We start from the raw sequence: 15,965 nt of genomic DNA, 5'->3' as shown, positions 1-15,965 counted from the left end.
ACCCGGCCATTTGGATAGGGGGCTATCTATAGTATTGATCTCACTTCTCGTGATGTGGAGAGAGACCAGTGTGTGTGACTGTGGGGTGCCACCCCACATCCCATAGGGGGTGTCCTGCCGTGTATCCAGGGCACACACAAGGTGCTACCTTTCTGAAATCCGCAAGATTCTGAATGTGGAAGTTCATGTGGTCTTAATGGCCACGAACAGGGGGTTGTGGATCTGTGTGACAAACCCCCCACGTCCTACCTCCAAGCCTAAGAATGAAATGTTACTAAAATGGCTGAAACCCCATGTGTACCCCTCCATAACTTGTGTCATATGGTTTTGATTATCAGGAAGATGCCCATGTTTTTAAAAGCAGTCAATTGCAACAGGGGTGGTGAGAAGAATTTGGAGGTTTTGGAGGCCCCTCTGTGGGCTGGGTCCCCTATTTCCCCACCTCGCCCCATACCCTCCTCGCCTCTTCTAAAGCATAAGCCACCAAGAGTTACCTGCTTGGGCATGGGAGGAGTTATACTATCACAAAGGAACTGCCCATGACCTTGTTCTGACAAGCAGTCTTGGGCATCCCAGAGCAGTGGACATTTACTTGAGGATGGATGGTGGGGAAACCCGGGAAAAGCTGTAGGAGACATAAGGGGTTCCACGGCCAGGGCAGGGACCTGTCAGAACAGCTGTGGTCACTTCCCCCAGAGATGGGAAGAATGCGTTGATATGGGGTCCCCATGGCTGGGAAAAGAGGAAGCAGCCTGGGCCAGGGGCTGGGGTCTAGGCTGGGCTCTGTGGCTTGAGTCAGAGGCCCCACTCCATCACTAATTTGCCCCTGCTGACCTTTGCCCTCTCTGGCCCCTGGCGCCCTCATCTGTATGACAGTGAAGCAATCCCTTGCCTTGTCCACCTGTCAGGACTTGGCAAGGATGCCTTTACTTAGCCTTCTGTGACCCATCTTCTTCTGCAAAGTGAGGATAGTAATAGTAGCTACCTCATAGGGTTGTTGCAAGGATAAAATGAGATAATCCACATAGAGAGCTTAGAACAGGATCCCTGAGCAGTATTTTAAAGGAGAAATGCACCAAGCTGTGGTTTGAGGACCCTGAAGAAGAGATCTGACCTAGTGTGTGTGTGTGCGGGGGTGGGGGGGGGGCTTTTCCTGAGGATGAGGAAGAATCAGATGGGGGAAGAGAGAGAGAAAGCATTCAGGGTAGAGATAATAGCATGTGCAAAGGCCCTTTGTGTGGGGGGAGCATAAAGCATGGCTAATGCAGGGGATGGGGTTGGGGAGTGTGGCCTCAAGTGGCCTGGGAAGGTCAGCAGGATCTCCAGTTTACAGACTGTTGGGCTAGGCTCTGGGAGACCTCTCTCCTCAACAAACAATTGAAATAATGGCTACATTACAACATATGGTTTTATTTAATACGCAGCTCAAAAGAAAGAAAGGGATAATCCCAGGCACTAGAGATGAACTAGGAACTGAGAGCTAACACTAAGTAAAGCAGCCCAGAGAAACAAATTTGAAGATGTGGGTTCAAACCACACTGGCCTGGGGTTTAACACCCTCAGAGGGAAAGAAGTGAGATGAAGAGGTGGAATAAATAAATGATAATAATATCATAATAGTAGGGGACTTTAACACCCCACTGAGAGCAACGGATAGATCATCTAAGCAGAAAACCAACAAAGAAACGATGGCTTTAAATGACACATTGGAGTGGATGGACTTAACAGATACATTCAGAACATTTCATCCTAAAGCCGCAGAATACACATTCTTCTCCAGTGCACATGGAATGTTCTCCAGAATAGACCATACTGGGACACAAATCAGCCCTCAGCAAGTACAAAAAGATCGAGATCATACCGTGCATATTTTTAGACCACAACACTATGAAACTTGAAATCAACCACAAGAAGAAATTTGGAAAGACCATGAGCACTTGGAGATTAAAGGACATCCTACTAAAGAATGAATGGGTTAACCAAGAAATTAAAGAGGAAATTAGAAATTCATGGAAGCCAATGAAAAGATTAACACGACAGTCCAACACCTCTCGTATGCAGCAAAGGCGGTCGTAAGAGGGAAGTATATAGCAATCCAGGCCTTCCTAAAGAAGGAAGAAAGGTCTCAGATATACAACCTAACCTTACACCTTAAGGAGCTGGAAAAAGAACAGCAAATAAAGCCTCAAACCAGCAGAAGATGGGAAATAATACAGATTAGAACAGAAATCAATGATATCAAAATAAAAAAACAAACAGAACAGATCAATGAAACCAGGAGCTGGTTCTTTGAAAGAATTAACAGGATTGATAACTCCCTAGCCAGATTTATCAAAAAGAAGAAGGAAAGGACCCAAATTAATAAAGTCACAAATGAAAGAGAAGAGATCATGCAGAAACACAAACAATAATAATAGAATATTATGAGTAATTATATGCCACCAAATCAGGCAACCTAGAAGAAATGGAAGAATTCCCAGAAACATATGAACTACCAAAACTGAAACAGAAAGTAGAAAATTCAAACAGACCCATAAACAGGAAGGAAACTGAATCAGTAATCAAAAATCTCCCAAAAAACTGGAGTCCAGGGCCAGATGGCTTCCCAGAGGAATTCCACCATTTATTTATTTATTTATTTATTTATTTATTTTTGCTTTTATTTTTTAAAATTTATTCATTTATTTTCTTATATTAAACATAATCTATTGTCAAATTGGTGTCCATACAACACCTAGTGCTCATCTCAACAGGTGCCCTCCTCAATGCCCATCACCCATCACCCACCTTCCCCTCACCCCCACCCCCTATCAACCCTCAGTTTGTTCCCTATATTTGAGAGTCTCTTATGGTTTGCCTCCCTCTCTGTAACTTTTTTCCCCCTGTTCCCCTCCCCCATGGTCTTCTGTTAAGCTTCTCAAGATCCACATAGGAGTGAAAACATGGTATCTGTCTTTCTCTGTCTGACTTATTTCACTTAGCATAATACCCTCCAGTTCCATCCACATTGCTACAAATGGCCAGATTTCATTCTTTCTCATTGCCAAGTAGTATTCCATTGTATATTTAAACCACATCTTCTTTATCTATTCCATAAATTTGGCTCTTTCCATAATTTGGCTATTGTTGAAAGTGCTGCTATAAACATTGGGGTCCATGTGCACTCCTGTATCCCTTGGGTAAAATCCCAGTAGTGCTATTGCTGGGCCATAGGGTAGTTCTATTTTTAATTTTTGGAGGAACCTCCACACTGTTTTCCAGAGCAGCTGCACCAGTTTGTATTCCCACCAACAGTGCAAGAGGGTTCCCATTTTTCCACATCCTCTCCAGCATCTATAGTCCCCTGATTTGTTCATTTTAGCCACTCTGACCAGTGTGAGGTGGTATCTCAGTGTGGTTTTGATTTGTATTTCCCTGATGAGGAATGATGTTGAGCATCTTTTCATGTGTCTGTTGGCCATCTGAATGTCTTCTTTAGAAAAGTGTCTATTTAGAAAAATGTCTTTAGAAAAATTTCTTCTGCCCATTTCTTCACTGGATTATTTGTTTTTCGGGTGTGGAGTTTGGTGAGTTCTTTATAGATTTTGGATACTAGCCTTTTATCCAATATGTCATTTGCAAATATCTTTTCCCATTCCATCGGTAGCCTTTTAGTTTTGTTGATTGTTTCCTTTGCAGTGCAGTCTACCAAACATTTAAAGAAGAGTTAATACCTATTCTTTTAGAAGCTGTTCAAAAAAACAGAAACAGAAGGAAGGATCCCAAACTCATTGTACGAGGCCAGCATGACCTTGATTCCAAACCAGACAAAGACCCCACTCAAAAGGAGAATTAGAGACCAATCTCCCTAATGAACATGGATGCAAAAATTCTCAACAAGATACTAGCCAACCGCATCCAACAATACATTAAAAGAATTATTCACCATGATCAACTGGGATTTATTCCTGGGCTGCAGGGCTATTTCAATATCTGCAAATCAATCAATGTGATACATCACATTAACAAAAGAAAGGATAAGAACCACATGATCCTTTCAATAGATGCAGAAAAAAGCATTTGACAAAATACAGCATCCTTTCTTGATAAAAATCCTCAAGAAAGTAGGGATAGAAGTAGGGAAACCTCAAGACCATAAAGGCCATATATGAAAGACTCACAGCTAATATTGTCATTAATGGGGAAAAACTGAGAGCTTTCCCCCTAAGGTCAGGAACATGGCAAGGATGTCCACTCTCACCACTGTGTTCAACATAGTACTGGAAGTCCTAGCCTCAGCAATCAGAAAACAAAAAGAAATAAAAGGCATCCAAATCAGAAAGGAAGAAGTCAAACCCTCACTGTTTGCAGATGACATGCTATTCTACATGGAAAACCCAAAAGATTCCACCAAAAAAAACTGCTAGAACTGATCCACGAATTCAGCAAAGTCACAGGATATGAAACCAAGGTACAGAAATCGGTTGCATTTCTACACACCAATAATGAAACAGCAGAAAGAGAAATCAAGGAATCGATCCCAATTACAATTGCACCAAAACCCATAAAATACCTAGGAATAAACCGAAGCAAAAAGGTGAAAAATCTATACACTGAAAACTATAAAAACTTATGAAGGAAACTGAAGACACAAAAACATGGAAAAACATTCCATGCTCATGGGTAGGAAGAACAAATATTGTTAGAATGTTGATACTACCCAAAGCAATCTACGTATTCAATGCAATTCCTATCAAAATAACATCAGCATTCTTCACAGAGCTAGAACAAACAATTCTAAAATTTGTATGAAACCAGAAAAGACCCCAAATAGCCAAAGTAATGTTGAAAGAGAAAACCAAAGCAGGAGGCATCACCATCCAGCTGTGTTACAAAGCTGTGTTACAAAGCTGTAATCATCAAGACAGTATGGTCACTGGCACAAAAAAAGACACATGGTTCAATGCAACAGAATAGAGAACCCAGAAATGGACCCATAAGTGTATGGCCAACTAACATTTGACAAACCAGCAAAGACTATCCAATGGAAAAAAGACAGTCTCTTCAGCAAATGGTGCTGGGAAAACTGGACAGCGACATGCAGAAGAATGAACCTGGACCACTTTCTTACACCATACACAAAAATAAACTCGAAATGGATGAAAAACTTAAACATAAGACAGGAAGCCATCAAAATCCTAGAGGAGAAAGAAAGCAAAAACCTCTTTGACCTTGGCCGCAGCAACTCCTTACTAGACATGTCTCCAGAGACAAAGGAAACAAAAGCACAAACGAACTATTGGGACCTCATCAAGGTCAAAACTTCTGTACAGCAAAGAAAACAATCAACAAAACTAAAGTCACTCAACGGAATGGGAGAAGGCATTTGCAAATGACATATCAGATAAAGGTTTAGTATGCAAAATCTCTAAAGAACTTACCAAATTCAACACCCCAAAACCAAATAATGCAGTGTAGAAATGGGCAAAAGACATGAACAGACACTTTTCCAAAGAAGACATCCAGATGGCTAACAGACACATGAGACACATGGTCAACATCACTCATCATCAGGGAACTACAGATCAAAACCACAATGAGATACCACCTCACACCTGTCAGAATGGCTAAAATGAACAGCTCAGGAAACGATAGATATTGACAAGGATATGGAGAAAGGGAAAGATTTTTGCATTGCTGGCAGGACTGCAAACTGGTGCAGCCAACTCTGGAAAGGAATATGGAGGTTCCTCAAAAACTTAAAAATAGGCCTCCCCTATGACCCAGCAACTGCTCTACTAGGTATTTAGCCAAAGCATACAAAAATGTTGATTTGAAGGGGCACATGCACCCCAATGTTTTAGCAGCACTATCAACAATAGCCAAAGTATGGAAAGAGCCCAAATGTCCATCAACTGACAAATGGATAAAGAATATGTGGTTTATATATACAATGCAATATTACTCGGTGATCAAAAAGAATGAAATCTTGGAGCTCCTGGGTGGCTCTGTCAGTTAAGTGTCTGACTTCACTCAGGTCATGCAATCTCACAGTTTGTGTGTTCAAGCCCCACATTGGACTCTGTGCTCTGACAGCTTGTAACCTGGAGCCTGCTTCAGATTCTGTGTCTCCCTTTCTCTCTGCCCCTCCCCTGCTTGTGCTCTGTCTCTCTCTCTCTATCTCTCAAAAATAAACATTAAAAAAATTAAAAAAAAAAAGAACGAAATCTTGCCATTTGCAACAATGTGGATAGAACTAGAATGTATTATGCTAAGCGAAATAAGTCAGCCAGAGAAAGATAAATATCATATGACTTTGGTCATATGTAGAATTTAAGAAATACAACAGATGAACACAGGGGAAGGGAAGGAAAAATAAGATAAAAATAGAGAGGGGGGCAAACCATAAGAGACTCTTAAATATAGAGAACAAATTGAGGGTCTCTGGAAGAGTGTTGGGTGGGTGGATGGCCTAAATGGGTGATGGGAATTAAGGAGGGCTCTTGTTCAGATAAGCACTGAGTTTATATGTAAGTGATGAATCACTAAATTCTACTCCTGAAACCATTATTACACTATATGTTAATTAACATGGATTTAAATTAAATTTAAAAAATAAAAATAAGAGAGGTGGAATGAAGGTATCTCCCCTCAGTGAAAAAAAGAAAGAAAAAAAAAAACGAATAAGGAAGCCACAAGGAGTGTTAGGTGGGTCTGGGTGTGGGTATAAATTTAAAACTCAAGCTCATGCACATGAAGCAATAAAGTGTGTGTTTATACTGCCAGCATGGTGCAGGACTTCCTGAACTGAGTAAGTAACCTGGAAACACATCCAGACTAATGACTAATGCAAACTTTGAGGTTCCAGGCAGGAATAAGTGCAAAACCACCGTTGAAGGAAATGTGGGTAATCCAGAGAGCACGCTGTCCACAAGACACCCAAATTCCACTCAAGATGAGCTTCCAAGTAAATGAAAACTTCAAGCCATATAAGGAAGCCATCTACCACAAGAGAGAGCTAGCAAAACACAATCAGTAAGAAGATAAGCACCCCAATGATCTGATGCAATAGAACAACCTGGACGAAACTACAAAGGAACTAGTTTTTCACTGATGAAGGAAACAGAACCATAATGAAATCGTAGGACTTCAGGGGTTAAAAAAAAAAAAAGAACAGTTAGATTGGAAAATGAACTCAATGGAAATTTCTAGAAATAAAAATTATTGATAATAAAATGAAAAACTCAGTGAATAAGTAAATGGGTTAGACACAGCTATAAAAAGTGAGAGAATTGAAAGAAGTATCTAAGGAAATGATCCAGAATTTAGCAGAGAGCTCATAAATAAACGGAAATTACAGCTGATCAGCTAAGAGGCACGTGGGATGGGATGAGAGGGCCCAACATACATCTAATGGAAATTCGAGAAGTTATGGGCCAATAGAACAGGGAGAGGCAGTAACTGGAGAGACAGTGACTAAGAAATTTCCAGAGCTGATGAAAGACATTGACTCCAAAATTGAACAATTATGCTGGGTCCAAAGCAACTAGGTTGAGAGGCAGACAGGGGCCAGATAATGTAGGACTCTGGAGCCCATGCAGAGAATTTTGCCTACATCCTAAGACTCTCGTTATTCTTGTTGAGTTTTTGGCATGCAAGTTTTGCTTCTTGAAGCTGCTGTGGGGAAGAGATTGTAGGGGATGCCACAATACAGGAAGACATCAGGATGCAGAAGGCTATAGATGAATCCCCATAAGAGATCATGGTAGCCTGACCTAGGGTGGAGATGGAGACAGAGAAAAGTGGGTAGGCTAGAAATATTGAGGACATAAGATGGACAGGAGTCAGTGAAGGGAATGAGCGAGAAGAGCAGGTCAAGGGCTGCATGCAAGGGAAAGAGAGACATTCCTAGAACTGAACTCAAGGGTTGGAAGGGGTTGGTCTGCAGGACCATGCTCTGTTAGAACAGAAGAACAACAGCAAGTTGGGTGTGTATGTGTTACAGGAAACAGGAAGATGAGGGAGAGGTTCTGTTGACAACACTGCCCAGCAATCTGGAAAGTAGGGCACAAGGCTGATTGCAGGGAGAGAGCTGGGAGATAGATAGGAGGGGGCAGCTGCAAATTTCAGGATGGTGGAGAAGGATCAAAGATATTGTGGCAGGTGGAGAGGAGGGTTGACCAGAAAGCTGAGGGAGGCCTTACTCAGGGCAAAGGTCTATTGGAGGTCATGGATTCTCAGTGGAACCTCACACTGGGGAGTGGATTATGGACACCACTGCCACTGGGCAGAGCAGGCATAACTTGTGATCTCTAAGGAGCCTATGACCTTCAAGGAGCTTGCCTGAGGTCGACTTTGGAATTGGGAGTAACCGATAGTCACATCCTATTGCTGGGACCCTCTGAACCTGAGTTTGGTCATGGGGTTGCAGCTCTACCACCCCCGCCCCCGACTAGGCCTTATGGCTTGAGTAATGCCCATCTAGCAGGGGCATGGAGCAGAGTCTTTGGGGGCATCATGGCTGGGCTCAAACCCCACTCTGGCACTTACTAACAGCTGTCCTGCATGTAAATGAAGAACATAAAAGTGCTTTGCCCATGGGATTTTCGTGAGCACTGAATGAAGCGATGCATAAAGCATCTAGCTCTGTGCCTCACACCTAGAAGGAACTTAGAGTTAGTTATTATAATGGTTGTCATTGCTATTGGCTCTAGGGGGTGCGGTGCTCCTGAAAAAAAAAAAACAAACGCAGGACTGGGTGTGCATGAGATAAAACCCAAGCAGGTGAGGAGGCAGGCCTTGGGTCTCCAGTGGGCATGAGGTGCATGATCAAAGGTGGGTCTCAGCAAGGTCGTCTGGGTAACAAAGACCAGAGGGCAGAGACTGGAGGCAGGGAGGCGGGAGGCCACTGGGACACACTCAGACTCTCGGACCCTTTGACTCACCCAAGCCCTCACCATGGGCCTGATCTCAGCCTGCAGAATACAACACAATGAAAATAGCTATTGCTACTGTGTGTCGGGCACTGCCCTGAGGGTTTGTGGGCATTTCCCACATTGATCCTCACAACGTCACGAGGTGGTTACTACTGTTGTACCCATAGAACACAGATGGCAATGGCTCAGAGAGCTTATGTGACCTCCAGAGAACTGGGATTTGATCCTGGGTCTGTCCCAGCCCAAATTCTGTATGTGAAGCCACTGTGATCTCATGTGCCCACCAGCGAAAATCCAGATATCCTTGGTGTTCTCCCTCTCTATTCTGTTCTATTCTTTTTTTTTTTTTTTTCTTTTCTTTTTCTTTTTTTTTTTTTTTTTTGCGAGAATGATATAAAGAATTCTCATTGTACCCATCATCCAGCTTCATCTAATGTCAGTCATGGCCAATCATATATTAACTCTATTCCACCCATGTCTGTTTTGGCTAACAATGATATATTAATGAGATTTACTCTATGGCAATCTGGTCTTACTGCATTATTGATGATTTATTAAGGGCAATCTTTCTTTTAACTTCTACGGGCACGTTTGCCATCTCTGACCTCTTGTGACATAGGTCTAAGTTGGCTTTATCTGCATTTTACAGAAGGGAAAATTGAAGACCAAGGTTCCACAGGGAATGAAGGACTGGATCTGGGACACCCGCACTCCAAACCCTGGCATCTGGTGCTTTCCTCCTGCAAAGTATGTGCGTTCCGGCATCACCAGCACCCCCTCGTGGCTGCAAGACGTTTGCACCGCTCCAACACCAGCTTCTCTGGGTAAATCTCATTCCACTGTGGTGAGCTTATTTCAGAGCAGGTTGAGGCGGAGGAGGAAGTTGCTTTTAGGACAAAGATAAGGTTTCTGAACAGTGTCTTCCCCACCCTTTGGGCCTCAGACGCACGGACACGGACTCAGGCTCAAGCTTTGTGCTCAGACCTGCGCTTGAGCCTGAGACTGCTGCTGTCTCCATGTGACCTCCAAGCTACTTGACCTCTCTGAGTTCCTGTCTCCTTGTTTGGTTAGCAGGGCTATTAACAGGACGTGATGAGGATAAAATGAGATCTGATTTGTAAAGGTGCCTGGCCCATTGCATGCTTCAGCACTTATGGAGTCAGGAGACCCATTTTGCTAGGCGATGTCATTACCCTGCCTTCCTTTACCAAAAATAAGACCCTCATCTGCCTAAGGCAGTGGAAAAGGGCTCTTTCAAGGCCTGAATCTTACTGGGGTTGCTGAAGTATATCCCCAGTATATCCAATCTATCCCCAAAGGGCATGTAAGGTTGGGGTAGATTGAAGAAGCATGGCCAGGGGGTGGGCGGGGGTATCAGGCTCCTGCTCGTGGAACCAAGTTAGGTGGGGAGGCCTGTGTGGGCTGGGGGAAAGTATCTCTCTGTGGGCTGGGGGAAAGTATCAGGCTACTCCCACGACCCCAGTGTCCAGCTTGTTCACATGCCCCAGGCCTGACTTACTCAAACAGATCATATTTGACTTGGCCAAGCATCATAATGACCTCTCACCCTTGTTATCTGGGTAGCTGGCTCTCTGGGCCACCTTAGTGGTCTCCTGGTTCACTAGAAGAGAGGGTAGGGGTGAAGGGCTACAGGCCCAGGCGCAGCCCCCTACAGGCACCCGCAGCCTTGGCCAAGGCTCAGCCTCTTTGGGATGAGGAGTTGGGCTGCGCTGCCTTCCTATGTAAGTCAGATGACTGTGCTGAAGGGACACAGAGACAGTCCTGACCCCTAACCCTGGCCAGAGATCCCGGTCATATGATAGCTTCTCGGTCCCCCACACAGTAGCCCTATGACCCCAAATGGCAGCTCCTGAACCAAGCCGTGGTAAGTCTAGCCTCACCCAGACCAACCTGGGACACCTCCTCCCCCCAGTACAAGCTGAGTGTACAGTCCTGGGCCTCAAACTTCTGGTACCCTCTGTGTTAGAGATCATCACATTTGGGCCCCCTATGTCCTAACTGTATTGAGCAAGAGGCTGAGGCCCAGAGAGGGAAGAGGAACTTCCTGGAAAAGTCACACAGCAGTCAGTGAGAGGGCCTCCCCACCCTGGGCTCTTTCGTCACCCCTAACCGGGGCGTTCAGGCCTTGGAACATTGACCCGTCCTCTCCCCAGAACTTCTGCCCTCCTTGGAGTCTCCCAAACCCTGTCCATCACCAACAGCCTGTCTCTGGGGGCAGGCTGAAGCCAGGGGCCCTCCTGGAATGCAGCTTCATGACCCCTTGCCGGCACCCTTCAAGTTTTTCTTGTTGTTACAGCTGCCCGGAATCAGAATTTTTCTGGGTGTCTGGACCACTCCTGCACCTGGGCTCCCATACTCTTGGCTTCCATACAGGAGGGGAGCACGTCTGAGTGAGTGCCTCCTGTGCCCAGGCTTGCACCGAACACTAACCATCACAGTGGCCCCCAGGAGCCCTACAGATGGGTGAACACAGGGCAGGAGAAGCCAGCACTCACCTGGCACCTCACAGGGGCAGCTCAGAAGGTCTGGGGAGCCTGGGTCCAGGGGGTAGGAGGCCTGGGGACACACTGAGAGAGTGGTGTGCAGGCCTGCCTCACATCCTAAGCTAGTAACAGGAACCAGGCTCATAACGGTCCTGGCTCCCGTGGCCAAGGTCTCTGCCTTTATGGCTGGTTGCTGCCCTACCCACTATAGGACTCCTTCCTTGACCACCCACCTTGCCCTGCCCTCCCGGATGAATTCTCACCGTATCTGCCACCGGACACAGCACTGTTGACCTTGATGAGCTCTTGTGCCATAACATTTTAAAAGATCGATCATATTAATTTTTAAAATATAAAATGGGTGCCTGCATGGCCAAGATGATACAGGGAAAAGGAAATCAAGCCACCCGATAGTCCTTCCATCCTAAAGCAGTCCTGTTTTGTGTGAGGGGTGGGGAGCGGGGGACAGAGGCTTTCCCCTAGCAGGTCTTTTCTGCTTCCACACACTCACTGGACAAATACTTACTGAGCATCTACTCAATAAATGGCCCCAGGCAGGGATGCAGAGGTGGGAGAAGAAGAGAGCTGCTCGCCCTTCCTCTCACGGTTCCACATTCCAGTGGGAGACACAGACACGGTCTTGGGCTCCCGTTCTGTGGCCTCGCCTCCACTGTCACAACCAGAAGGCCATGTGACTATCTGCTGAATAATAATGTCCACTGTTCATTGAGCTCTCTCCTGGGCCTGCTAGACCGTGAGCTCCTTGAGCCAGGATCGTGGCTGCATTGGATCCTCACGTAGTAGGTGCTTGGCACATAGCAGGCGCACGATAAATGCTTATTGGGTGAAGACTGAAACAGCAGGAGCCGTGCTGAGCTCTTCACCCACCTTATTCCACTGTCACGATCACTCTGTCAGCAGCCACTGTCTGTAATCTCCAGTTCCTAGGGGGGGGTCTGAGCCCAGAGAGGTACAGCAAGCTGTTCTAGACGATGCAGCTGGTGGCGTTGAGAGCCAGGACTTAGACGGCAAGGCCATACTCTGTGCAAGGCCCCAAGCCCGAGTGAGGTTCGGGTGAGGGCATTCACTGGCGTCAGGGGTGTGATCTAGCCACACCCTGACTCAGTTGCTGTGTCACCATGGGTTGGTCACTAGCTCTCTCTGAGCCTCAGTTTTCTCATCTGTAAGATGAGAAAGTATTGATTGCTGCCCTTTGCATTCAAAGAGATAAAGGGAGTAGGACCCATAAAGCATCCTACGTGTAGGCTTTCTCCTGATTTGCACACAATACCTCCGAGTGCGTGGCGCTGAAAACAGGGGCTGCCTCTGGGAGGAATTGGGTGTTTGGGAGAAAGGACAGGGATGCTTTTGTGCCTTTGGAATTTTGACTCATGTGAATGTGTTATTTTTAAAAACATTACAACATCCAGCATTTTACCCACAGCTGGAGCCAAGTATTCCCTTTGGCAAAAGACCAGTGGTCAGTTCCTCTTCCTCAGAGCTCCTGGGCAGGAATCCAGGCCCACAGGGATACGGCAGGACCTCTTGGGTGGGTCCTTCCTTAGGCCCATGTCATACTCCCGCTCACAGAGCAGGGTGAGCCTCGCTGATTCCCAAGGCCCAGCAGGGAGGCCTGTTTCTCCTGGGGCACCCACCTGGCCCTCGGGGGTTCACACCCACAGTAATTGCGGGGCTCCCCTTAGCTGAGCTGGTGTGTGCCCACTGGCCTCGCCAGGGCAAGGATTGGAGGGCATTGGTTTTGCCAGGCCTCCTGACACCCCCATCTGGATGGGGAAGCCCTGTTAACGGCTTCCCAAAGAGCAGGAGAACTTCCTGGCAGGCTGCTGTCCTGGCTGATGTTTCCGTTCTGCTCCTGGGCCCGTGGAGGGCAATGAATGTGAGTGCCCCTGGCTGGGGTACTGGTGGTCAGTGGCAATGCCTGCCAAGGAGCGGGAGGCATGTCCCTCTGCTGGTGCAGCGGGTGCTGGGACCTGGCACAGGAGTGTGAGAGGTCATGGGATCAAGGTTAAAAAGCAAAAAAGTAACAAATAAATAAATAAATACATAGATAGATAGATAAAACCAAACAAAACCCAGAAATGCCTATCCCTGCATCTTAGACTCTTAAAATGTCGTCGGCACCACCATCATCCCATCAGCTATATTTTTGAGTGACGCACTTTTTGCCTTCTCTCATTTGATCCTTGTTCTTCCTCTTTTTGTTGTGGTAAAATACACACACCTTAAAATTCATTATTTTAAAGAGAGTACAGCTCAACGGCATTCAGCGCATCCACAATACAACCATCAAATTCCAGAACATTTGCATCATACCCACTAAGCCCTTCTCCTTCAGCCCTCCCACCCCCACCACCCCCCGAACCACAGATCTCCTTTCTGTCTCCATGGATTTGCCTCTTCTGGGCATTTTATATAAATGCAATCATGCAATATGATGATTGCATAAGTACAAATGCCGGCCTTTGCGCCTAGCTTTTCGTAAGAAGTGTAATGCTTTCTTGGACCCTGTTGTAGCATGCATTGGTGCTTGGTTCCGTTATGTGGCTGGAGAGTGTCCCATTGCATGGCTAGACCACGCTGTGTTCAATCCTCATCCATCACAGACTCTTGGCTGGTTTCCTATCTCGTTCAATCTTCATACCCACTCCCTGAGGTACCTTGGTTGCTCCTGCTTCATCACAGCTCAAAAAATGGAGCAGAGAGAAGTTGACATGCCTCAGGTCAGGATTTGAACTCAGAGCTGGGCTCCAGAGTGGGCAGGCCAGTTAATGGGACACGCTTCCCCTTTGTTCCTTGATGCCCAGAATCTGAGAATCATGGAAACACAGGACAAGGACTTTCAGAGCATGACAGCTCCCACGACCCTCCTGGTGTGGCTCCTGGGGAAGGGGCTCCCTGGGGTGGGGAGGGCCAATGACATTTTAAGGTCATGATCCCATGACCTCTCACACTCCTATGCCAGGTCCCAGCTTAGCAGAATACATTCTACTTCCATCCATGTTGTTGCAAATGGCAAGGTTTCATTCCCTTTGATTGCCAAGTAATACTCCATTGTACATGTATATACCACATCTTCTCTATCCATTCATCTGTCGATGGACATTTGGGCTCTTTCCATACTTTGGCTCTTGTGGATAGTGCTGCTATAAACATGGGGGTGCATGTACCCCTTTTAAAGAGCACTCCTTTAACCTTTTGATAAATACCTAGCAGTGCATTTATCCAAAATTTTATCCAAATTGATCCAATTTATCCAATTGCTGGGTCATAGGGTAGTTCTATTTTTAAATTTTTAAGGAACCTCCATACTCTTTTCTAGGGTGGTTGCACCACTTTGCAGTCCCGCCAGCAATGCAAAAATCTTTCCCTTTCTCCATATCCTTGTCAATATCTATCGTTTCCTGAGCTGTTCATTTTAGCCATTCTGACAGGTGTGAGGTGGTATCTCATTGTGGTTTTGATCTGTAGTTCCCTGATGATGAGTGATGTTGACCATGTGTCTCATGTGTCTGTTAGCCATCTGGATGTCTTCTTTGGAAAAGTGTCTGTTCATGTCTTTTGCCCATTTCTACACTGCATTATTTGGTTTTGGGGTGTTGAATTTGGTAAGTTCTTTAGAGATTTTGCATACTAAACCTTTATCTGATATGTCATTTGCAAATGCCTTCTCCCATTCCGTTGAGTGACTTTAGTTTTGTTGATTGTTTTCTTTGCTGTACAGAAGTTTTGACCTTGATGAGGTCCCAATAGTTCGTTTGTGCTTTTGTTTCCTTTGTCTCTGGAGACATGTCTAGTAAGGAGTTGCTGCGGCCAAGGTCAAAGAGGTTTTTGCTTTCTTTCTCCTCTAGGATTTTGATGGCTTCCTGTCTTATGTTTAAGTTTTTCATCCATTTCGAGTTTATTTTTGTGTATGGTGTAAGAAAGTGGTCCAGGTTCATTCTTCTGCATGTCGCTGTCCAGTTTTCCCAGCACCATTTGCTGAAGAGACTGTCTTTTTTCCATTGGATAGTCTTTGCTGGTTTGTCAAATGTTAGTTGGCCATACACTTATGGGTCCATTTCTGGGTTCTCTATTCTGTTCCATTGAACCATGTGTCTTTTTTTGTGCCAGTGACCATACTGTCTTGATGATTACAGCTTTGTAACACAGTTGGATGGTGATGCCTCCTGCTTTGGTTTTCTCTTTCAACATTACTTTGGCTATTTGGGGTCTTTTCTGGTTTCATACAAATTTTAGAATTGTTTGTTCTAGCTCTGTGAAGAATGCTGATGTTATTTTGATAGGAATTGCATTGAATACGTAGATTGCTTTGGGTAGTATCAACATTCTAACAATATTTGTTCTTCCTACCCATGAGCATGGAATGTTTTTCCATGTTTTTGTGTCTTCAGTTTCCTTCATAAGTTTTTATAGTTTTCAGTGTATAGATTTTTCACCTTTTTGCTTGGGTTTATTCCTAGGTATTTTATGGGTTTTGGCGCAATTGTAATTGAGATCGATTCCTTGATTTCTCTTTCTGCTGTTT

The sequence above is a fragment of the Panthera uncia genome, assembly GCF_023721935.1.
Source record: "Panthera uncia isolate 11264 chromosome E2 unlocalized genomic scaffold, Puncia_PCG_1.0 HiC_scaffold_19, whole genome shotgun sequence".
Taxonomy (NCBI): domain Eukaryota; kingdom Metazoa; phylum Chordata; class Mammalia; order Carnivora; family Felidae; genus Panthera; species Panthera uncia.
This window is presented reverse-complemented; position numbering follows the sequence as displayed.